Source organism: Pseudopipra pipra, chromosome Z (genome assembly GCF_036250125.1).
Source record: "Pseudopipra pipra isolate bDixPip1 chromosome Z, bDixPip1.hap1, whole genome shotgun sequence".
NCBI classification, from domain to species: Eukaryota; Metazoa; Chordata; class Aves; order Passeriformes; family Pipridae; genus Pseudopipra; species Pseudopipra pipra.
The window spans coordinates 71,460,502-71,484,485 of NC_087581.1; the positions used below are offsets into that span (position 1 = coordinate 71,460,502).

The 23,984-nt window shown below is 40.1% G+C and overlaps 1 long non-coding RNA gene across 1 annotated transcript; it reads left to right on the plus strand.

The window, feature by feature from the left end:
- Positions 1–1,264: 1,264 nt before the first annotated feature.
- LOC135406890 (uncharacterized) lies at positions 1,265–8,475 on the plus strand. Its single transcript, XR_010426551.1, has 2 exons — positions 1,265–4,487; positions 8,060–8,475. It is a non-coding gene; the product is annotated as an uncharacterized LOC135406890 (long non-coding RNA).
- Positions 8,476–23,984: the final 15,509 nt, after the last annotated feature.

Here is a 23,984-nt window from a genome sequence, read left to right on the forward strand (position 1 = left end):
TGGAACAAAACTGCATCAGGGAGGTTCAGACTTGATGTTAGGAAAAGGTTCTTCAGTATCAGAATTACTAGTTACTGTGCAGCTAGTGACTATGGGTACATGTAAGATGGGACAGGGAAGGAGGGAATATCTAGTGACTTAAACTTGGCTCCTCAAGACTCTACTAACTCCATGTATGGACTGAAAAACAATGCTGGCACTAGCCCAAAACCTCGTTTGCTCACTGCATCAGAGGCGAGCTGCAAAGATAGTTCTTGTGCCTTTCCTGATCCAAAGATGAATGTGGCTACAGCTCTACCTAAGTTTTATTTGTACCCTACAACTCCTTCCAGCCTGGGGCACAGAAATGCAGGTAAACGTTTGGACACTTCCTACAGGATTGTGCTGTGGATCTTCCAATGAGTGTGTCAATGGAGCCTCCTCTTCCAAGTCATAAGTACACCCTTCATCAGGATAAACACAAGAACTGATAGACCTCCTTCGTTTGGCCTTAAAGGTGGCAAAGGGGTTGCTGTTCATATCAGCTTAAACCAAAGCCCATTGATCTCAACATATACAGCTCTAAACCTGACCTGAACAGGAATGTTTACACATGTACTTAACTGTGCTTTATGAAAATGTTTTCAATCTTTACTTACAGTCGTGATCTGCAACTGGAAAATTAGTAAAATATTTTCAGGGTCAAGAACTTTTTCAACACTTTTTTCTAACAGTTTCTTGCTATTAAACAAGCTATTAAAATTCACTTCCTAGAATGAAAAACAGAATAATGTAAAAATCCAAATTTAGTATTACAATTAATATCAACAAGAATTTCTACCGAACTATAATGGATATTTTAAAGCCGACTCCACATAAAAGTTGCAGTTTTCTGGTGAGGTTGCTTGAAACTCTTTGAGGGGATTGTGGTATAGAAACATAGAAATACTATAAGGTACACAAAAAAATATAGATGTGGTGATCAGAATGTTCAAGAGATACTGTCGGAAGGTATAAAAAGCGTTCAACAGTGTTATCTGCACAGAAAGATTAGGTCCTCTAAGACTATATTGGAAAATTCATATTGCACTTCATTATTTTGTGTAATGTACTATAACAGGATTCTGATATTATCACTGAACTAATCCTGTCACCTTGCATTCTCATTTCTGGATTTATGATCTATTTATTGAAGCATATTCAAATCCCTTTCTTCTGATAAATGGTGTTCATGCAGAAGGATTACTTCTTGTATTATATTTGGGAGCATGAAAATTTTATTACAGAAATGGTCATTTTATCTTTGCACGATCTGTAACTCAGATCTACTCTGCAAAGTTTAAACTAGGTATGTTTCAGAGATTTTTTAAGGTTTTGTGATGGTTAACCTCTCCCACTTCAAAATTAGTTTTAAGAACGAGACCTGACTTTGCAGTTCCAATAGATGCAGGAGAGAAAAACACTGTGGGTGGGTTCTTTCCAGCTGGCATCATTGTCTCCATGGTCTCTTGAGGGTGAGTACAGTAATTTGTGAGGCTTGTTGCTTTTGTTAAGGTTTTCTGAGACTGGAGAAGAGATGATGTTTTGTGGGTACAAACGATATGCCAGGTGGAGGAATAATTCTGATTATGCTGTTACTGGGTGGGGAGGTGGGAAGTCTTCAGAAAGGCTATTTCCAGGGAGCCAAGAACTACAAACTGCCTGCTGAGGAGCCACTATCCTCACTGCCTCCACAAGCAATCGAATTCACCTACATCTAAAATCAATAACTTTTAACATCTCCCTCAATCACACCAGTAGATTTTATTATAAGCTGCAAAAGTAATATTCAGAGGACTTCAAAACATCTTTGTTTTATTTTATTTTAGTAGAAAATTTTATTTTATTTTATTTTATTGTATTAGACAACATTTTTACAACTAATACCAGGGATAAATCTTACTATGGACCAGCCTGCCAGTCTTTGAAAGTGCAGAGTTAATTTCTCTTCTATATTAGTACAATACATTTTCTGTGACTAAAGTGTGTAAAAGTGTAAGATTATACTTGGAATCTAGGTGTAACTATTTGCACTTCAGGAGCTAAATTTCCCTAAGGTGCAGGCTGTTACAACTTCACAAGTGACTAACTGCAGAAAGTAGCATGCAATTGTACGTGTGGAGTGATTCTATAATTAGTGGTCCATAAAAGCAATCACTGAGCTAGCTCTCCAAATTGTGCTTTACCATGCTGGCAAGTCAAAGTTTTCTCGCTGAAAGGATAAGGGAAAAGCTGGGAGAGTACAAGGCATGCATATTGTAAAATTAGACACGTTTGTAAATATTCCAAGGATTCTGGAATTCTTCTGGCATAAAGGAGCCCTGCTGTCGTAGTTTTTTCTCCCAAACCAGAACTTTTCCAGTTAAGTCTTCAGCAAGTTCAACAAAGCTCAGCAGGAACCTTAGACTTTCTGGATAAACTCTGTCCTGGTGTCTCCAAGATTTTTAATAGATTGCAAAACTCTTCTCCTAAATAATCTATCTTTTGTTAATGTCTGGGTTTTTTGTAGGAATTGTTTGAATCCTTCAGCAGTTCTTCCACTAACATAGATAAATACCCATGATTCTGGTTATGAGCAGATTAAATAAAATTGGATTTAAAATCAATTCAGAACCTGAAAATCATAGAAAAAAAATGAAATAAATTTGTGAAGTACATGGTGATAACTCAATATGAACCAGCTTTTCTTTAAATATATTTTCATGTAAGTAGCTCTTGATCTAAAGAAGTATTTTCCATGAAAGTTTTTTCTTTAGTTTACAACTTAGACCTTGAGGAGTGATGTTAACTTAAAAAGCAATGTAGTAAGATATTTGTGTTTTTCATTGCAGTATTCCAGCATGAGGGTGTATTTTGTTTTTTGTTTTAGAAGCAAAAAAGATTTTCCTGATGTGGGCTTTTAATAGAGAAACTATTTCTGAAAGTGTCACTTCATGTTTTTCACTGACATTGCAAAAAAAAAAAAAAAGTCTTATAAAACCCCATGTCAGAAAGAATCATTGTCAGTTTATGCTATGTAACTTCCCTTTGATTCCATGTTAGAATCAGAAAGTACTTTATAACGTTCAGCATGTTAACACTTCTTTCCTCTAAGTGCCATCAAACATTAATCACGTTGTGGTAAGCTGCATATGTAATTAAATTACATTATCTTGGAATAGGAAATTTTTTTTCAAGTATCAAAACGCTAACTTTAGAGATACCAAGGCATTGTTTCAATACTGTTCTGATGCCTGACTGAATGCCTGCTGTGTTGAATTTGGGCAGGTTTTGGAGGCAGGGGGGGCCTACAGGTGTGGCTGCTGTGAGAAGGTGCTACAAGCTTCCTCCACATCCAGCAGAGCCAAAGCCAGCCAGCTCCAAGACAGACCTGCTGCTGGCCAAGGCTGGGACAATTAGAAATGGTAGTAAGGCCTCTGTAATAACATATTCAAGAAGGAAAAAAAAGTTACTGTGCAGACGTAACTGCGGCCAGAGAAGAGTGGAGTGAGAACATGTGAGAGGAACACAGCTACAGAGACCAAGGTCAGTGGAGGAGGAGGGGCAGGAGGTGCTCCAGGTGCCTGAGCACAGATTCCCCTGCAGCCTGTAGTGCAGACCATGGTGGAGCAGCCTGTACCCCTGCAGCCCATTATGGTCCACAGGGATGTAGAGAACAACCTGCAGCCCATGGAGGTGACCCAGGCTGGAGCAGGTGGATGCCCAAAGGAGGCTGGGAAACCATGGGAAACCTGCTCTGGAAAAGGGTCTGGCAGGGACCTGCTGACCTGCAGAGAGAGGAGCCCATGCTGGAGCAGGTTTCCTGGTAGGACTTGTGACCCTGTGGGGGACCCACGTTGGACCAGGCTCTGCCTGGAGGACTGCAAGCCATGGTAGAGTGACCCCTGTCGTGTCAGCTCAGGGAGAACCGTTGCCCATGAGATACACTCATGCTGGGAAAGTTCATGGGGGACTGTCTCCAGAGGGACCCCATGATGGAGCCGGGGAAGGACTCCTTTCCCTGAGCAGTGGCAGAAATAACCTGTGATGAACAAACCACAACCAACTGTGTAAACACCCAACCAACTGTGCCACTGGGGGAGGAGGTAGAGCTGCGAAGGAGGGAGGGGTGGGAGGAAGGTGGGTTTAAGATTTATTTTACTTCTTATCTTGCTCTGATTCTGTTAACAATAAGTTCAGTTAATATCCCCAAGTCGAGTCAGTTTTGCCTGTGATGACATTTGGTGAGGGACCTCTCTCTGTCCCTGTCTCAACTCATGAATCTCTGTTATATTTTCTCTCTCCTGTCCAGTTGTGGAAGGGGGGGATAGAGCAGCTTTGGTGAGCACCTCACATACAGCCAGGGTCAACCCACCACACCTGTGTTGAAAGAAGCTATCACAAAAGGGAAGATTTGTGCCATGTACAGGCACTGGCTTTTTAAAGCTGCCGAGGGAAGGCATTTTATAATAAGATTCTCTGCTCTCCTGGTACGTGGCATTTACATCAGTGTTACATAATCACATAAATACAGGTCACTGCTTCTGAGCTGTGACATCGAGGTGTGCTTCTTTCACCCATATTTTTATACCACCCTCGCCAATCTGGTGGCTGTGTGCCTAAGCAGTAAACATGGTACTTCTGCTCAAAACAGACAAAATATTCACAGTATTCATCACCGAAAAACTAGTCTTGACTCTTAATATCAGTATCCCTTATAGCAATAAAAACCAATGAATTCTGTAAAGTACAATGAGAAAATATCCAAATCAGATTGTTAGTTTCGTGCAACGATGAAGTGTGGATTAAAAAATTATAAGGCAGTTAATAAAAGCAAAACTGGAACTAATTACTTCCCTTTACATGTGAATGGTTTACCAAAGTGACCTTAAGAGAGAACTGCTGAAGATATTTGAGGACTTTACACAGTGTCATTCGCCGTTTTTAAAAGCAACACTTGACAGCATTATGTATACACGTTTGTTTCAAAATCACTTTCTGAATCAAAAAAAAAGCAAAATCAGTTGTTCTATTATTACCTCCAGGATGGAAGAAACACACATTCTGGACTGCCTGTAATTAAGTCTCTTAAGTACATAAAAGGAACAATGCTTGCTCAGTTTTAATTCTGTGTGGGTAAATAGGTTGCAGATGTTATGTGCTGCTTTCTCGCTTTTGAAAAAGCAAACTCAAAACGCAAGGTCGCCTATTCAGTCAAGTTCCTGTATCAAAATTACTTCGTAAAAAACTAGTTGTCCAGTTTTGCACATATGCATTGAAAAATTTAATCAAGTTTAATAACACTGAGCACACAAAATGACTGAGACAGAACCCCTTGTATGGTGGATGGCCATTCTTTACTGTCCTGATAATACAGAACAATAGTAACACTCAACCTATCTAGCCCGTTAGGCTGATTTATTGCTTCTTTTCAGGCTTGAGACAGTGAAAATTTACTGGACTTAGCCATAAAACTAGATGCATTGTAAATGTTCCAGAGATTTTTTTTCTGGTTAGAATTCTACAAAATTTGCCTATATAGACAGTGATTTCAGTAGGTTTTACCTATATAGGGGAAGCCTGGAGATTTAAAGTCTCCTGTGGACAATTGGTTGACTAAGTCCTGTTTTCCTCTAAAGGAAGATGCTTCTGCATGAACTTTATGAGCAAATAATTGAAAGTAACTAAATTACTACAGTTTAATGACGTGGCACTTCTCAACCAAGCCAAAGCAGCTCACCACGTCTATGTCCCTACCTCTCTGCAAGAAAGAGGTGAACATGTTTGCTGACACCATCATTTTCTTCCTTAACCTAATCCATCATCAGTGTCTGGCAGGATCATTTCACAGACTCAGTCACGGCTTTTTTATAAGTGACAACCTTCATTCAAAATCTCATAGAATGAATTCTTGATTTAAAAACAAAGATCTATCTGTACCCATTTAATTTCATGCACTGGTTCTTTGCGTGTGGGCTACCAATATCTTGGGACAGTATGTTTTTCCCCATTCTCACAGGTGCTAAAAAAACTTGGCTGTGCATTCAACAACACCATCTGTTGAGGGAAGACACATTATGAAATGCAACGAATATGTAAAAGGCACTTAGAAAAGAATACACGAACGTAAAAATTTGAAGAGCCTGTAAAAATAAATCATATTTAATTTACAATGTGTGAAATGAATATATCAGTGCTGGAGAAAGCATTCCTTGACAGCTTAAAAGCAGTATTTTCCCTCTTCAGTCATATGCTTTATTTCAAGCCACCTCATAAGTTAGAATCGGTCTGAATCCTAATAATTATGTGAAATAATGAATTACACATAAAAACCCAAGTAGTCTTCAGGACTATAGCAGAATATTGCACAGTTCTTGCAACTGAATGCAATCAATGTTTTCGTACTTATGAGCCCCAGAACTTGTTTGTCTTTATTTGTCCAAGTGTATCATTGGTTTGATGCAAGCTGTTAACTCTCTTTGCAAATGTTTTGTAATAATCTGCAGGACTCAGTCTTTTACCATGAAAATTCATAACGAATGATGGCTACTAGAATTTGCAGTGCTGTTTTCAAGATATAACTCAGTGACTCACTAGATCCTAGCTAACCTGATGGTGTTATTATATTAGTCTTTCGTTGTAATGAAAAAATACCTTAGGCAGGGATCAGTGCTATGCTATACACAGGAAAAAAAAAAAAAAAAAAAAAAAAAAAGAAAAAAAAAGAAAAAAAACAGAGTTCAGTGGTGTTTTCTGTATGTTTGTAACATCAACCTATCCAAGATTTTGCTAAGAGGTTTCTCACTGTGAAGGAGAAGAAAGAATTCAGGATGCCAGACACCGGATGAACTGCAGTGGAATCGTGGAAGGGAACAACTACAATGACTTGACACTGTTCTTCATATAATCCACTGACAGACTGAAGACAACAAGAAATTCTGAATAAAACAGATATTTTCCAAAAAAGAGCTATCACAGTGGCTCATGCCACTATGTTCTACCACCACCTCTCCACCCCTCACCCCACCTCAATATAGTGAGAGTACAGTAAACACAGATGAGAAATCATTCACACAGCAACTGATCAGTGAAGACAAATCAGACGTGTTTTCTGAATAGATTAGTTCTTGGGTAGTAAAAATCTATTCAAAATTAGACTCTATATTAACCTATAGGATGACCTGGGTCACCTCTTCTGCAAGCTGAAAATAATTGATGTCCACAACTCAAGAGCATTGTCCCCTTTATTGGCACAATGTAGACAATATCATCAGCATGAGGAGATTAAAGAGGTACTGGATGTTTATTTAGATTTCAGTTCAACTACAGGCATTGGAACAACACCACTATGTTTAGTTGCTGAGTCAGTGTGATGAATTATTTTTTGAGAAGATTAATTATCTCAAATTATTTTAATGACATAAGAGCAATAAAGAAAATGAAACAAAGTACTACACACAGATTGCTCATCTTCATGTGACTATTCAGTAAAAAAAAATTAAGTCAATAATGTGCCTAAGAAGCATAATTGTTATTTTCATACTTTCATATTTTCATTAAAACAAGCCATTTTCAAACTCACAGTTTTAAAATTGAAATTGCTAATGAACTATGTCTCTTAATAATTTATAACTAACATTTTTTTAGCTTTCATTCTTGGGGGAAGCCAAATTAAATGTATAATGTATTTCTAGTTTCAGATTAATGATAATTTCTGTAGCATTTTTTAACAATAAAAATGCAAAGAAAGCAGCAGGAACGTAAACAATATTTGACATTTTTTTGAAAGACGACTTTGCCAGAAATCAAAGCAATATTAAAACTACTACGTGATCATATGGCAGAAAAAACTCAACTTTTTGCCAAATAACTGTTCTGTGTCTCTCCAAAATATTCATTAAGGAGAGTAAAAAGAAGCATTTCTTGCTGATCTTCCCTACCTTCCACGCCGTTCATTAACTTCAGCCTGCAGAAGAAACCTAAAGTAAAACAGAGTCCTTTGCTGCTGCTCTGCTGTACAACAGCTGTAATTGCACGATTTTTCTCCTTTGCTTTTTACCAGGTGAACATACTGAAACTTGTGAGTAAACAACACAAACAGACAGCAACTCTTGCAGGTATAATAGAGGCCAAACCGAAAGGAGCCCTTTGAGACCCGTGAAGCATTTTTGGGCAGCGTAACTCACCTCCGACAAAGCGGATTCCCAGGTTTAGCTTTGCCTTGTTTTTCCGTTGTGTTGCTGGCTAGGGGGAGGGCATAGGATGTGGAAACTCATTTGCCATGTTGTTTTCTTTGCTCTCCCAAGCTGCATGCTCCAGCACAGGAGCCCCCACTATTTTGTCTTTTGGTTTTCGCTCTGGGGGTTGGGGGGCAGAGCTAGAAAATAATTCCTGCCTTGTTGATTTAAGCTGTTTCCTTTGTATTTTTGTGGTTGATGATATTTTTCCTCATTAGTAAACGGTTGGTTTTTTCACTTATACCGCCTCACCTTTTGCCTCTCTGTATTGGTGGGGTCATTTTATCGGAGTTCCCTCCCCTTTATTTGTCTTTAAAACAAAACACCATCACAGGCACCTGCCACTCATGGGTGCACATGCAAACAAGCATTCAGCAAGACACTTAATGTGCCACGCTATGTGGGGTAGCCTTAGCTCCCTCTACATGTTTTCTTTTGTTTTCTTCTTTCTGGAAGCATATAAAAAATCTGAAAATGTGGACAGTATGGTGTACCTACTTGTGGTGCAATAATCGTGCCTGAGGACATGGGCTTGTGGTTGAGAGCGTTGTGAGGTGGACAACAGTGCCAGAATCAAAGGCTAATAATAGCAGCAAAACAATTCTTGAAACATTCTGACTGTAGTGGTGACTCTTCGATAATTTATACTTTTCTGTCAAAACTTTCGAAGTCTAGAAAACATATGCAGTGTCTAACACTGAGTGGGATCATGTCCCAGGATCAGACCTCTTACTTCACTACATTGTATCTCATATAACTGGCTTTGGCCTATTTATCCAGCCTGTCCAAATCCTTCTGCAAATCCTTCCTACCCTCCAGCAGATCAACACTCCCATCCAACTTGGTGTCACCTGCGAATTTACTGAGGATGCACTTGATCACCTCATCCAGATCATTGATAAAGATGTTAAACAGGACTGGCCCCAATACTGAGCCCTGGGGAACTCCACTTGTGACAGCCACCAACTGGATGTAGCTCCATTCATGACCACTCTCCAGGTCCAGCCATGCAGACAGTTCTTAACCCAGTGAAGGGTGCACCCGTCCATGTCATGGGCTGACAGCTTACCCAGAGAATGCTGTGGAAGACAGTATCAAAAGTTTTGCTGAAGCCCAGGTAGAAAACAACCACAATATTTCTCTTACCCACTAGGTGGGTCACCTGGTGATAGAAGGAGATCAGGTTGGTCAAGCAGGACCTGCCTTTCCTAAACCCCTGATCCCCTGCCATGTGGGTGATGGCACTCAAGATGATCTGTTCTGTAACCCTTCCCAGCACTGAGGTCAGATTGACAGGCCTGTAGATCCCTGGATCCTCCTTTCAACCCTTCTTGTAGATGGGCTTTACACTGGCCAACTTCCAGTCATCTGGGACGTCCCCAGTTAGCCAGGACTGGTGAGAAATGGCATGGTGAGTATTTGCACCAGCTCCCTCAGCATCCTCCAGTGAATCCCAACCAACACCATTGACTTGTAAGTGTCTAAGTGGCACAGCAGATCACTACTTCCTCCTAGACTGCTCCCAGCTCTGAGGACTGGTTGCCCTGAGGATAACTGGTCTTTCTGTTATAGACTGAGGTAAATCAGACATTAAGAGCCTCAGTCTTTTCCTCATCTTTGGTTACAATGCTCCCCCTCTTTGTCCAATAAAGGACGGAGATTTTCCTTGGCCTTGTTTTAGTTATTAATGTATTTATAAAAACACTTTCTATTATCTTTCACAGCCGTGGCCAGGTTGAGTTCTAGCTGAGTTTTTTCCTTTCTAATTTTCTCTCTACATGACTTAACAACATCCTTGTACTCTCCCACATGACCTAACAATATCCTTGTACTCTCTTCCTTAGTCACTTGCCCCTTCTTCCAAAGGTCATAAACTCTTTTTTCCTTGAGTTCCAGTGAAAGTTTCCTGTTCAGCCAGGATGATCTTCTTTCCTGTTGGCTTGTCTTTAGACAAATTGGGATGGTCTGATTCTGTGCCTTTAAGATTTCCTTCTTAAAGTGTGTCCACCCTTCCTGGACCCCTTTGTTATTAAGGACTAAGGGACTCTGAACCAGTGTCCTGAACAGGCCAAAGTCCACACTATGGAAGTCCAAGGTAGAGCTTTGTTGACCCCTGTCCTTACTTCACCAAGAATTGAAAACTCCAACATTTTGTGGTCACTGTGCCCAAGAGAGTCTCCAACCACCACATCTCCCACCAGCCCTTTTCAGTTGATCAGGAGCAGGTCTTCTGGGGCATCCCCCCTGGTAGGCTTACTTACCTGTGTTAGGAAGTTATCCTCCAAGAACCCCCTTGGCTGACTCTGTTGTGTCGAGTTTCCAGCAAACATCCAGCAAATTAAAGTCTCTCACAAGAACAAGGGCTAGCAATTGTGAAGCATCATTCAGCCACTTACAGAATACTTCTTCTGCCTCTTCATCATGGGTAGGTGTCTATAACAGACTCCCACCAGGATGTCTACTGTGTTAGCCTGCCTGCCTGTTAGCCCCAGATTTTTACCCACGGGTACTGAGCCTTAACATCACTGCCCTGGAGCTCTGCACAGTCGGAACACCATCCAGTGTACAGTCACCCCACCCCGTCTCCTTCCTTGCCTGGCCCTTCTGAAGAGTTTGTAGCCATCCACTGCAGCTCTCCAGTCATGAGAGTCATCTCACCACATTTCCCAGATGGTGACTACGTCACAGCTTTCCTCCTGTCGGTGGCCTCCTCCTCCTGCCTGTTACTTATGCTGCCTGCACTGGTGCAGATGCACTTCAGCTGGGATATTGACTTCCCCCTCAACACTGGTGTGTCACCCCCAGGCTCATCTGTAGTGAGATTGGTCTTATCCCCTTTCCCCTTCAAACTTAGTTTAAAGCCTTCTCAATCAGCACTGCCAACTCAGGGACAGGAATCCTTTTCCCCCTTTTAGACAGATGAATCCCATCTGCCTCCAGCAGGCCTGGTGCTGTACAAACCACCCCGTGATCAAAAAAGACAAAATTCCACCAATGACTTCAATCCACGTGTTGATCAGGTTATTTCTTCTCTTATATATAACATATAGATATATATAATATCAAATGGACTTAAAAAAGGTAGGAGATGCCTGTGGGGCTCAGAAAGTTTGCTACAACATGCATTCCAAGGTAACTGAGGTTATTCTCCTTGAGAAGCAAAATAGAATCACATTCCTAGATGTGAGTTATTAGAGCTGTAGATGGTAAATTATTAACACATCCTCCTACTAATTCAGTGGGCAGCATGACAAAATGTTGAAAAAAGACTGAAGCAATTTCAGATTAATCACTTTGAAAAGTATATGCATTTCTCCCCTACTGTTGGTAACTCAGTGGTAGTTTCAGTCATAATCTTCATTCTGCAAAACCAGTTGTTTGCACCAATATCTCTTTCAAAGCCTGCCACAACTTTTCTATCCATTACAGCTCTGCAGTCATTCACATCCCCCCCTTCCTTGTCCAGAATAATGCATGTTTGAAATAAAAAATCATAGTATTGCGAAAGAGTGGCACTATTTAGCATAGGCATCTGCTTATTTTTCACTTCCCTATGACTCAGCAGTATCCTAAGATTGTTTTTGCAAAACTGGAAATACAAACTGTCAAAGAAAATACAAGACTACCTTCCCTGCAGGCCTTAATTCGTGCAGAGGTATGGTTATTACAGAGGACTGAAATCACAACCATATTAGTTCCATTCTGGCCCACAGAGCCTTGGGATGCTTGTTTTCAAGGAAACAGTAAAATAATCATTTAGATTCCAACTGTTAATCCTTTCCAGGGCTTTGACATCTGAGTCAGGCTTCTCCGTCCACTGCAGATCAATAATTTAGGATTAACGAAATGGGTGATGGGTGTGTGGGAGCACATATATTTTCTTAATGAAAGAAAATAAATATTTTGAAATACAGAATGAAGCTTAGACCTTTGAAAAATTCAACTGCTGGTGATACCTTGTGCCTCATTCCCAACAAAATAATTGTAAAAGCAATCACGTAGAAGACAGAAATTGTTCTCTGCCTCCTTAGTTTGAGATTTAAGTCTACATCACGCAAGCTCTTCAACACTGTCATTTCCAGGGTTTGAGACAGCCAAAACCCACAGGGATACCCACCCCTCCTTGTTGAATCTGTGGCATAGCACAAGGAAGAAATTAAAATTCATGAGTCAAAAAAAAAAATTAAGAAAAAATGAGTAATACTGAAATCTGTCATTCAAGGCACTCAGTTGGGAATGAAAGGTCCTTATTTTTGATTCCTGTTTTCAGGCCTACATATAGTTTACAACAAGTATACAGGAAGACTGTATTTATTTAATTGTATGTGAAATAAAAAAAAAAAACTTTCATTGCTACCTTACCTCTTCCTCTAGCACCCACGCTTCTGAACACCAGTGAAAGTATTCACCGAAACAGAGCTGCAGCTATATCGGAGCTGCTGAAATGTTGATGGATCTGATTGTCAAGATCCAATCCCCAGCATCAGCCAAATGCAGATGCCCGGAAAAGTGTAGAAGAGCTGAGCCAGCACAGATGATTCGCTGTGTACTCACCCAGCCTTCAACTGTTCTTACTCGGTGACAGGGTACAGTTTGTGTGTCTCCATTACTTCTGAAAATAGCTCCTAAAATTCAAACCGGTTATGTTTAGGTACCTAAATCCTTCTGTGATTCTTGTTGTGGCTGCCCAGCTTGGTCCATCTCTATTACCAAGCTGGTGCTGGTTCTTGGTGTGAATTTTCCTTACGTCTGTATTCTGAGTCTTATGGGATGCCCTGGAGTACTGCAGGGGTGAGTCTAAAGAGGTTTTGGTTCGGGTGGATGTGGCAGTTTGAGCCATAGTAGAAATCCAAAATCTAATTTTCAGGCTTCCCCCCACCCCTTCCCACAATTTATCCTAACACCGGAGAGAAACTTTCAGACCAGAGGCATCTGTAGGGGAAGGGGGAAGTATATACATTTATTTACACAAATAAATACTACGCAAACTAAAGGCAACTATATATATATATTACATTTCTATCAGTCAGTCCTTTCAAGCCCCTCCTTTAACTTTAGTCCAGGAGCAGCTTTTTCAAGGCTGATATGTAACACAGTCTGCCGTGGGAGTGTTCTGGGCTCCTGAACACTCCCCCTGACCAAGTTCCATTTGTTTGTTGCAGTTTCTCTCCTCACGAAGTCCAAGAAGATAGCTTTGAGTCCTTGCTCTTCTCCTGCTGTGTGATTTCTCCCTCTCATACCTCGGTTCGTAGGCTGCTGCAGTGTAGTTCAGCTTAACAAGCATCCGTGCCCTGGAATGTTGATTTCTCCTCGGGTTTTCAGTTGTCCTGCATTTTGGTTCATGGCAGAGACATCCTCCGGGCCCCTCTCTCTCTCTCTGGGGGTTTGTCTCCAGTTCTTGCCTGGGATTTTCTCTCCCTAGCAATCGAGCCTCCTCTGGCCCGTCCACTCGGCTCTGCTCCAGTGCTGAGCCTCACATCCACTCTCACTAAACAGGGAGAGGGAAAACCAGCCCTGCTCTGCAGCCTGGCTGCAAAGGGGGGGGTGGAGAAGAGGGCCTGGCTGCAGGGCCTGCCTCTCTCTCTCCCACTTAATTGTTTGTGAGTCGCATCCCTCACAAACATGCACTCATTCCAGTGCTGTCTCCAACTCTGGCCAAGGTAGAGTTAGGGGGGTCACAGGGCTCCCCTCTTCCCCCTCGGAAGGGGAGAGAAAAGGAGCCCAGCCACCCCCTGGCCTTCAACACCTACACGCAGCAGACACCAACAGCAAAACAACCAAGACTGAACTGCCAACAGCTTCCAGTGCTGTGATATATGATTTCGAGCAGAAGCGAAAAACATGGACAGTGACTGGCTCTCCAGGGAACACTGTCCTGGCACCCAACCACCTCTGAGCCCCCCCAGCCTCTCAGGGGGGCCAATTTCAAACTGTGACAGTGGAAGAAGGCTGGAGCTGCGTACATGGAACACAAAAGAGAATGCAACACGTGCAGTGTGGATGCACTTAATGATCTGCACATCCATAGCACACACCTAGGAAAAGGAAACAACACGAGCATCATTGCTGGAAAAGATGGCATGGACATGTCCCTCCTCCTGTGCACCACTCCAAATGCAGGTGCACACACTGACTGAGGGTGGTCTAGTCACATACACCTCTTCAAAAACCCCACCTATAAAATTTATTTTGTCTCTATAATCCCTCAGACAGTGACCTTCCAACAGAGGAATTACAGAAGGCTAGGGAAAAGAGAAGTGCAATGAATCATTGTAAGAGCTATAATTGCAGAAAAGCCTAAGCAAGACCAAAAAAAAAAAAAAAAGACAGAAAGAACATAATTTATCAGAAGATTAGTTTCAATTAAAATTTAAACATCAGGCTACAGACAGAGAAAGTGTTCTGGGAAAGGCATTTTTAGACCTATGTGAAGACTAAGTGCTCTCCAGATTCAGATAATCCATGAGTATCTTCAATTATCTTATTTTAGAAAGGTTAAGTATATGCTAAAAAAAGAGAAAATACTTCCAGTGTCTAGATGGGTCAGGAAACATTAAGAGTCTGTTCACTTTAGTGTCCACGCTGGTTAAATGCTGATCACTGTAAACAAGTGCTCTAGTTAGTGAGGGTAGATATAAGCATGTGGTTGTGGGCTGAGTCACGAAAACATACGTCATTGGGAACTTACTTTACTTTCAGCTGAGCTCTGGTTACTCACTGAGCACCAATCCTAGCAAAAATTAATTACAGCTATCTCAAACTTCCCTCGGGATGGTAAAATATAGTATTCACAAACCACCAAATTAGCAGCATTTATCTTCTGACGTGATTTCAAAAGGACCTGGTGTAACTCGGTGCCCGTTGTCCCTTGGCAATTGCAATAGGCTATGTTAATAGAATAAACTGAACTAACATTTCAATTCCCATACTAACATTTGTCCAGCAATTATCTAAGCCTTCTGTTCCAGAGGCTTTTGTTGTTTCAGTCTCTTCTCTTAATACCACAGCTGAAATGGATACAGTACTTAAGAACAGTGTTTTCCCATCAGATAACACATAAATGCTATCCCTGAGTATTTCATACAATTAAGTCATAAGTAGTGACTTTCGTCAGCACAGGAGCCTGCACAACTTGTTCTCCACTATTTTTATTTTCCTGACAGTTATTTTGAGGTCATAAGAACATATGGCTTACAAGCAAATTTTATCAATTAAATTTTATCAATTAAATTTTATCAATTAAAGACACTAAAGAATCACCTTCTAAACATGTATAATGACACTTCAATTTACCTGCAAGCTATACTTAATAAAGTAAATCTCATGAGGTGAGCAGGAGCTCATCAACCGGGCAATCATAGAACTGAAGAGATGCTGTATAAATCAATAAATCAGAGAAGTAAGAGTACTTAATTTTACACTTTGGAAAACAGAAATTATGTAAAAACATACACATTTTGAAATGGATACACAAAACAATCTTCAGGCCAATGATCTAATGTGAGTTAGCTGTTCTGTGGGAAGTCAACAGAATGCAATGTCTTTTGTTAACAAGTCTCAGAATAATTTTGTAAGTAACCTGCAGCTAATACATGAGAACTTGTATGTAGTGTTGTGAGCACATATTTTTATGGAGCAATTAACACCAAAAAGGCTCGTTTCTTTTGGTTCTCTTCCATGCTTTACTTTCCTTAGGCTTGAATTGCAGCAAAGGCTTTGTAGTTTGAGAAAACAGTGCAATGCTGTGCAGTGGAGCTGTGCTGTGATGAGACTCTTGACACTGAGTAGGAAGAGAGAAGGATCCTGGAAACAAACCCAGCCTTGCCCGCAAAGTGCTGCAAACCATGGAGTCAATGTGTGCAGGATCTTCTTCTGTTACTTTCTCACCTCCCTCCTCCCCAGAGAGGTACAAGAAACCTGCACATCTCCTGAAATAAGCTAGTCAATGCCTTTATGGACTGCAGCCTTTTATGACTTAAGGAGGTCCCTGAGCTCTCAGCAACATCACAGACTGCATGTATAAAAGCTATAAACTGGGCCCAGCCACAGCCAGTGGGTTCTGAAAACGTTAACTGTAACAGAGGCTTGTCCTCCCTGCACAACTAAGCAAATCCATCTTTGCCAGGATAAAATCCTATGCCACATTAACAGTTACGTGGTGTAAATCCACATAACCTTTATAGCTGGGAGTAATAATTTGTTTTCATGCCTTTGTCTGACTGTCCCCACTCTCACAGTATCTTAAGAGCAATAATTCATGTGCAAGTACAGGCAGCTGAGAATACAGAGCACGTCCCAGGCCACCCAAATAGCCTAAGCAGTGCTGCAGAGGTCCTGGTATAAGGTCTACTTGCATACAAAAATGTAACTCTCTTTCTAAAAGTGAGTGTCTTTCATCTATTCTAACAGGCACACTCCTGTCAACACTTGACCAATAAATGTAGTACGTCTTAGGAGCTTGATTCACAACAGAGAACATTGGCATGTCTGGTCCAGGGAATCTATTCTCCACAGATTTCACCTCCAGAATTGCTGTTTCCAAGCTCAATCAACCGTGAATCAATAACAGTTCAGTGTAGGTTGGTAAGGATTTCTATTTGCACACATCTTTTGGAGGGTTGATTTTAAAAGGCAGTGTGAAAACAGCAGCACATTTTGAGATTTTAAAAGCATGTGATGAAACTACATAAATACAGCAATTTCAACAAATCCATCAGTCTGAAGTTTGAGTCTGACAGATGTTTTACACTGATGCTTTCAGCAGCTATCTCTTTGTCCAGGTTAGCTGCAGCTGTATAATGCAATTTCCATCTGTGACTCTGAAAGGAAATGTTCAAGAGCACTACTTTGAATACAGTACTGAAATAACTCCCACTTGACTTACAGCTATTACTTCTGATTTATCTCTTCATGATAGTAATCCCCAAGTCTGTTACTTAAGTCTGTAGTCTAACCCACAGTGGTTGCCTTCTGCCCTGAATCAAGACCCTGATTCTTGCTTGTTTCTGCCATGGTGATGTTGGGCATACATCCCAAACAAGCTACCTGACTGTTAAGCCATCCCCTCTGATGATATGTTCTAACATATGAGACAGTGCTTCTATGTAAAGCTATTCTTTATGTATTTCTCTCTCACTACAACCCTATATTTTGCTCTCATTGCATTCATAAACCCATATAGAGGCTGTGATGGCTTTTTCAGCAAATCAGCGTATTTTCTCACCAAATTAAAAGAAATCTCTTACAGAAAAGGCGTGTAGTCTTCTCTCTGGATGTGAACTCAAGGTATCAAAGAATCAAAAGGCTTTGCAAGAGTTTGTGTAGGCAAAATCTCTTTAAGACTAAAATTAAAGTGTAAAAGCACTGGTAAAAGCATGGGGCTTATCTGGAAAACACATCAGATAAGTCGTCTACAGACAGATGATTTATCTTGATTTTAGATCTTCAGTTTATTACTGCTCTCCCATAGCTGCTGTCCTGCAAGTCACTCTCATCAGAGAAATTTTTGGTCTGAATTTGTTGTTCTAGTCCATGCCATCCTCCCAAGCCTACGAAATAACTCGGGATAGGACTGACTCCGTGCCACCCCCTCTGCTGGTGGCTGCGCTCCAGCTCAGTGTGGTGGGGTGAAGCAGCAAGTCCCACAGACTGTGCTGTGGATCCCTTTCTCCACGCTGGGCTTTGTTGTTCTGTTGTCATTTTCCAAGTAGTTCGGCAGAACATTCAGGAAGGAATTTTTATGACGTCTTTTCTAAGAAAAAGGGCATCTACGCAACACATCTTTCTAAGACAAATTCATTTCTTGGTAGGGTAGAAAAGCATTCGAATTCTGATTACCTCTAAAGAGGTGCAAGGGTTTCGAATGAATGAATCAATGAATGAATGAATGAGTCATAAGAACAAGACTCCTGTAACTTAAAATGTTTTTTCTGCAAACTAATGTGGGCTGTAGCAAGATTTGCTTGTGAATATTTTCAAGATCATAATTGATTCAGTTGACTTGCTAAATATTTTGCTGAAGAAAACCATCATGGAAGCAGATCCCAAACTGAATATGTATACGAGTTCTATGCACCATACACTTCTGCATGGAGAAGCATCTCCATGTGGCTTCAGGCAGTCACAAAATTGAAGCCTGAAAACACCTTTTTTTTTTTCCTCAAGAGAATCTATTCAAAAAGTCCTATAAATGCGTTTCAGTGTGGAGTTTAGAGACAATGAAGATAGAAAGAAAATAGAGTCTGAAATCCTACCTTGGTCTCAAATTTATATCCAATATTGTGTGCATTTAAATACAAAAGTATACTTTTCATTCGTTCTTTTCCTCTGTGAAAATATATATATATATATAGTGACATGCCATTTTCTTCTCTGCTGTATTATTGTAGTAATTTGCTGACGGACAGCAAAAATATATTAATTAAAAAGGGGGCTTTTTTAAGTTGAAAACAAAAGCCAAGATGAAGCAGCCTGCTTTCAGTGCAAAGAGGGTCCAGCCAGCAGCGAGGAGACACACCCACAGCTGGCAGACAGAGCACATGTACACAACACATCCCTACAAATACACATCCACCCACACGAATCATCCAGACACCTAGAGCACTCACACAGACACAGACTGTTCTGAAGGCTTCATCCTGCTCTCCTCTCCTTCCCTAAACATCCCATGATGAATCCTATTCCACCCCAAAAGGCTCTTCCCCTGGATCCCACAATGTGTCCCCCACTCCTGGGCAGCAACCCACCTCTCACTCTGAAATGTGATCTGGAGGCTGATCCCTGTGACTGATGGGGATTCAGAGGTGTTTTATCACTTACCTACCACACATTTCTGGAAACATATATATGTATGTATACACACGTACACACACACTCACACACACATACATGTGACTGTTTTCATGCACTTCAGAGTTCACATGCTGCAAACTCTGGGATGCCTCAAAATACTTATTAGCTTGCTCAGCCAGAGGTTGGTCAATCCTCTTTGACCCAAAGGCTGAGAGAAAACACAGGTTTAATGAGGCAGTGCACAAGAATTCTTATCTCAGGCCAGTGGTGCCTCTTGGATGGATCTCTCAATTTTTGTCAAATGACAAGTCAAAACAGATCAGTGTCCCGTGATATCTTAGTGCTTCCTTTTTCTGCTTGTGTATTTCTGTACGTCACATAAAGAGGTAGAGATCAAGAAGGTTCAAAGAGGGACAGAATATTACCACTGCTAGAAAGACTACCCAGGCTTAAGGAAAATGTTTGAAACAAAATTAAACCATGTGATTTGTAACGCATTATATAAGCAAGAAAGATAAATTTGAGACATGAGGTTGAATAAACATGCAGATTCTCTCCTATCTAAATACGGAATTTTAGGAGACAATCTTCTCTCCTAGACTATCTAGAATTGGCATCTAGAGGAGAATACAGAACAGATGTGATGCCATGTGGCTCGACATGTGTTAATGTGGTGTGGGAGCAGAAAAAATTACAACCTAATTTCTAAAATTTGGGAATGGGTTCATCAGCGAATCAAGTTAGGGAATACTGTCTTTAAAACAGGACTTAAAATTTAAGCATGCTATTTAAAAAAAATTGAAATCTAGGGCAAAGTGCTAGGTTTTATTTAATTTCTTTTAATTTCATTTCATTCTTTTTTTGAGAGCATTTCTGCAATTTGATTACATTCTTACATAATTCTGAATTCCTGGCATACTGTTGAGTTCTCCATGTTTGCAAACAGATCTGTACTCGTACTGACCCAGAAATGCTGGTACAAGTCTGTGCTGCCTCAGGCTGTTTAGCTCAGTGCTGTTTCTCCCCGTGTCATTACGTGCTTCCACCAGTCACATGTTGCAATATTTTCCACCCTATAGTCCAAGATGATGTAAAAAGCAAAGTTTAAAGATGCATTTTTGAAGCAGAGTTTTTTCTTGTCTCACGCTCCCTTTCAACTCACATCCTGCTCTACTATTCAGAAAATAACAAGTCATCTCCTGATTTACAGCCAGTAGTAGTCCACTGTGGAATCAAGACAAAGGAGCTATTTTTAATACTTCCAAGAAAAGTGTTTCAGAACACAGGAAAATCACTTACTGTTAAGCTGGTACTTGAATAGCTTATGGATAAATCTTTTCTGACATCTGTTTCATTAGAAGCTTTAGCAATCATTCAAAACCACCCACATCTTTGTACAAAAGATTGTTTTTGCAGCAGGTTTTCTTGTGAATCGTGAATAAAATTCTTCTCCATTGTCTATATCATATATATAATTTTGTAGCACGTACCCATGTACAGAATTTCTTAGAAAGATGATCCCACGGAGAAGACACAGTTGCCATAGCAACACTTTTGTATTCTGAAATGTTATCATACCACATTTTTTTCATCTTAAGCTTTTGTAGACTGCAAATGCCATGTCTCCTCATTCAAGCTGTCAGTTAATCTCTCCAGATTCATTCAGGATTATTTTCATTTTGTGATGAAATCCCTCAACATTAAATTACGGGCTGTTCTGCTACTGTAAATCAAACTATAGTTGTAAGTGTCAGGGCCTCAGAAGCTGACTTCAACTTCATTGTAAAGTCATTTGCCTTCAAATATTGGTATTTTCTGCTTCTACTGATAAGGATTCAGAAATATATCTCCTGATTCTGAAACAGACTTCCAAATAAACTTAAGTAGATCTCTGAATTCTCCTATTCCAGCACATCTATAAATTATAAAAGATGGAAGGGAGACTTGAAAGATTTAGAGTTATACTTAGGAGATTGCTATTTTAATCTTCACTTGCTAATCTACTTTACCACTACAGCTTTATTGAGTCATTGTGTTCATCGATGAATTGGTTTCCAGCAACTGTAATAAGCCTTTATTCTGCGTTAAGTTGCGTTTCTGAGCTCCCCTCACCATAAACAAATCATCAGACACTGGGAGGGCAAAAATAAAGAGCAAAAGGAACAGTGAGGTAAAAGGACATTAACTGAATGACTAAACAGTAGTGTGGATTAGGTCTGTGCTCTGCACAGGTTTTCTTTCATGACTGTTCTGTCTGAGGTCCAGCAACTGCACAAAACCCTGTGTTCCATGATCTCTTCTGCTGGGACATTATGTTCTCCTGGCTTCATCAATTAGAAATGCAGCTGGTGTTTACCAGAGGCTGAAGAGTGGCAGTCTTGGGGTCAGCATGACTGTGTGCGGGGAAACAACATAGTGGCCAAGACTGTAGGCGTGTATCTCTGAGTTCACTGAGTACAGAAGTGAGGAGCTTGTGTTTGCTTCCAAAGTTGTGCAGGATGACCTTAGGTACCAGAGAGGCTGAGCTCAGACTGATACCACAGGATCAGACTGCCAGTCATGGGAACAACAGGAAGAAATCAGGATGTAGCTGGTCAACCAGCAGGAACAATATGCAGGGCAGATACTTGGAAATCATGCTCAAATCTGCCTTCTACTCATTTGAGGCAACATGGGAAGGCATCCCCAGCTGTAGCTTCAGACAGTGTGTTCCAGCCAGATTAAGGTTGATTCCGAGCTCAAGCGTGCAAGTCTTAAAGATCAATGAGTTATAAACTTGTGGGTGTACACTCTTAAATTATTGCCTGCGTGGAAGCCACACGTTGGTCCAGTTCTGATCAATTTGTTCCTGTTCATTCTGCTTGATTTATTCCAGAGGCCTTACTCCTCAGGAGTAAGACGCCAAGCATTATAAGCTTGGATGGGAACTTTTTGGCTTGTTTTTTTCTTGTTACAGCTAATCATTCCATTCGGGAGATGCTCCTTTATTAAAACAAAGTCCACTGAGGATCTGTCATCTAGGGTTCACGGGCAGTTTGCACTTAGTGACAAACTTACCGACAAACACAAATTAGGTGATCATAATTATATGGCTTCAAGGAATAACTGTAAGAAAACCCGTACTGTTTCTGCACTCTATGACAATTAGTTTTGTTATAGTATCGAATTGTTTGTTTGAATGCTAAAAAGTAAACCAGGAAGGTCCTACAGAAGTTTTGGCTAAAATGAAAACGATTAAAAACCAATGATCTTCAACTCAGTGCTATTCAGCTCAGTCAGTACACCCATAAAAAAATTATAGAGTCCCCAAAAAGGCATTTAATTTTCACATGCTAGTGGCTTGTCGAAAGCTTAGCAGTTCTTCTGAAAGCAAACTGACCAACTGAGATCTTTAATTTTCTCTGTCACAGAACATATGCACTATTAATATGAAGTACACGTCATATCCCTAGATTTTGTACCATCTACCCAGTTTTTTAAGTATGGGTTCTTTCCATTGTTACTACTGCTCTGAAAGCCTAAGCCACAATATCTAAACCATAAAAGTATATTATGTTCTTTAAAAATTACATTGATAATTAAATGCAGATTTTCATCTTCAAATAGCATTAAGAAATGTTGGCAATAACAGATAAATTATGTATGTAATATATGACTTTACATTTTTTAATAAATATTGGAGTCAAAACTTCCTTTCTTTCACTTCAATTTCTGAGATATCCTCAAAAAAAAAAAAAAAAAAAAAAGCTTTATCCATGAAAATTACCAAGGGGTCAACGGTGTCCAGAAACAGACATCTCAAATTCCCATCCCTCCATCAACAGAAGCCCTTTGCCTGAGGCTCTGGGAGTATTAATTTTTTTCAGTACTTGTTAAAGAACAGCTGAAGATACCCTACATTTTGAGGATGTGAAGGGAGTTGAGAAAACTGGAATGAAATCTTCGGTATCCTCAAAACATGATTTTCTCTTGGAAGTTATTTCACCCAGTGAGATGAAAGGAGTGAATGTTAATTTTGCTTATGAAGTCTTTTGATCATTTGCCACTTTTAAAAAACTATCACTGTTTCATGTCTGTACCAATTAAAGTAGAAGGGCTTGCAACAACAGGGTCATGTTCCACACTACTGATCATGCTGCTGCCTCATATGTATGTCACCAGAAGTAAACCATGTCACTGCTATAGAAATTCAGAGCAGTGATGAAAGTTTGAAAGAAATAATTATTCTTTTGTGTAAATAATTTGATATGGAAAAAAAATCTCACAGTTAAGATCTCTGTAAATAGCAGTCTTAAGGACCTGGCTTGCTATCTACTTACGTGAGGTTTTAATGTTTTTTATTTCATTATTCTCTTGTGTCAGCTTCTGTTGACTTGGGAAAATAGGCTCTGAAGACTTTAGTCCAGTTTATGGACACAAACCAATTCTAAAGAACTAAAGAACTTGCACAGAAGTTCACCCACATGCAGGCACAGTCAACCAAAACCCTTCTTTTTATTCTGTTATAAAGTGTTACAACCATTTTCCTGACATCAAACAGAATAGAACCTGGAGATATTTCTAAATGTAAAGAAAGAAAGAAAGAATTAAAGATGCTTGTGGCTGTACACCTAAGAAATCACACAGATTTTTACATGCATCAGATGGGACTTAACTGAGGAATTGCAGTTTATTGGATGTGTAGCAAAAACTTAGCATCTTGTCTTTTTGTGAAAGCAAACAGGAGATCTTTTCCACATTGTTTTACTACCCATATGGAGAATTTGTAAAGCCATCATGAAATATATAACACTCTTTCCAGTAACAAGTTATGATTAATACATTTCATCTTCAATTAAACCAGGAAAATGCATGCAACTCTACATTTTGAAAGATAATAAATGGAACACTGAATGATTTACAGTTATAAATGAATCTTTAATGGCATTCCTTGGTTTTCATCATACAGATGGACAATGA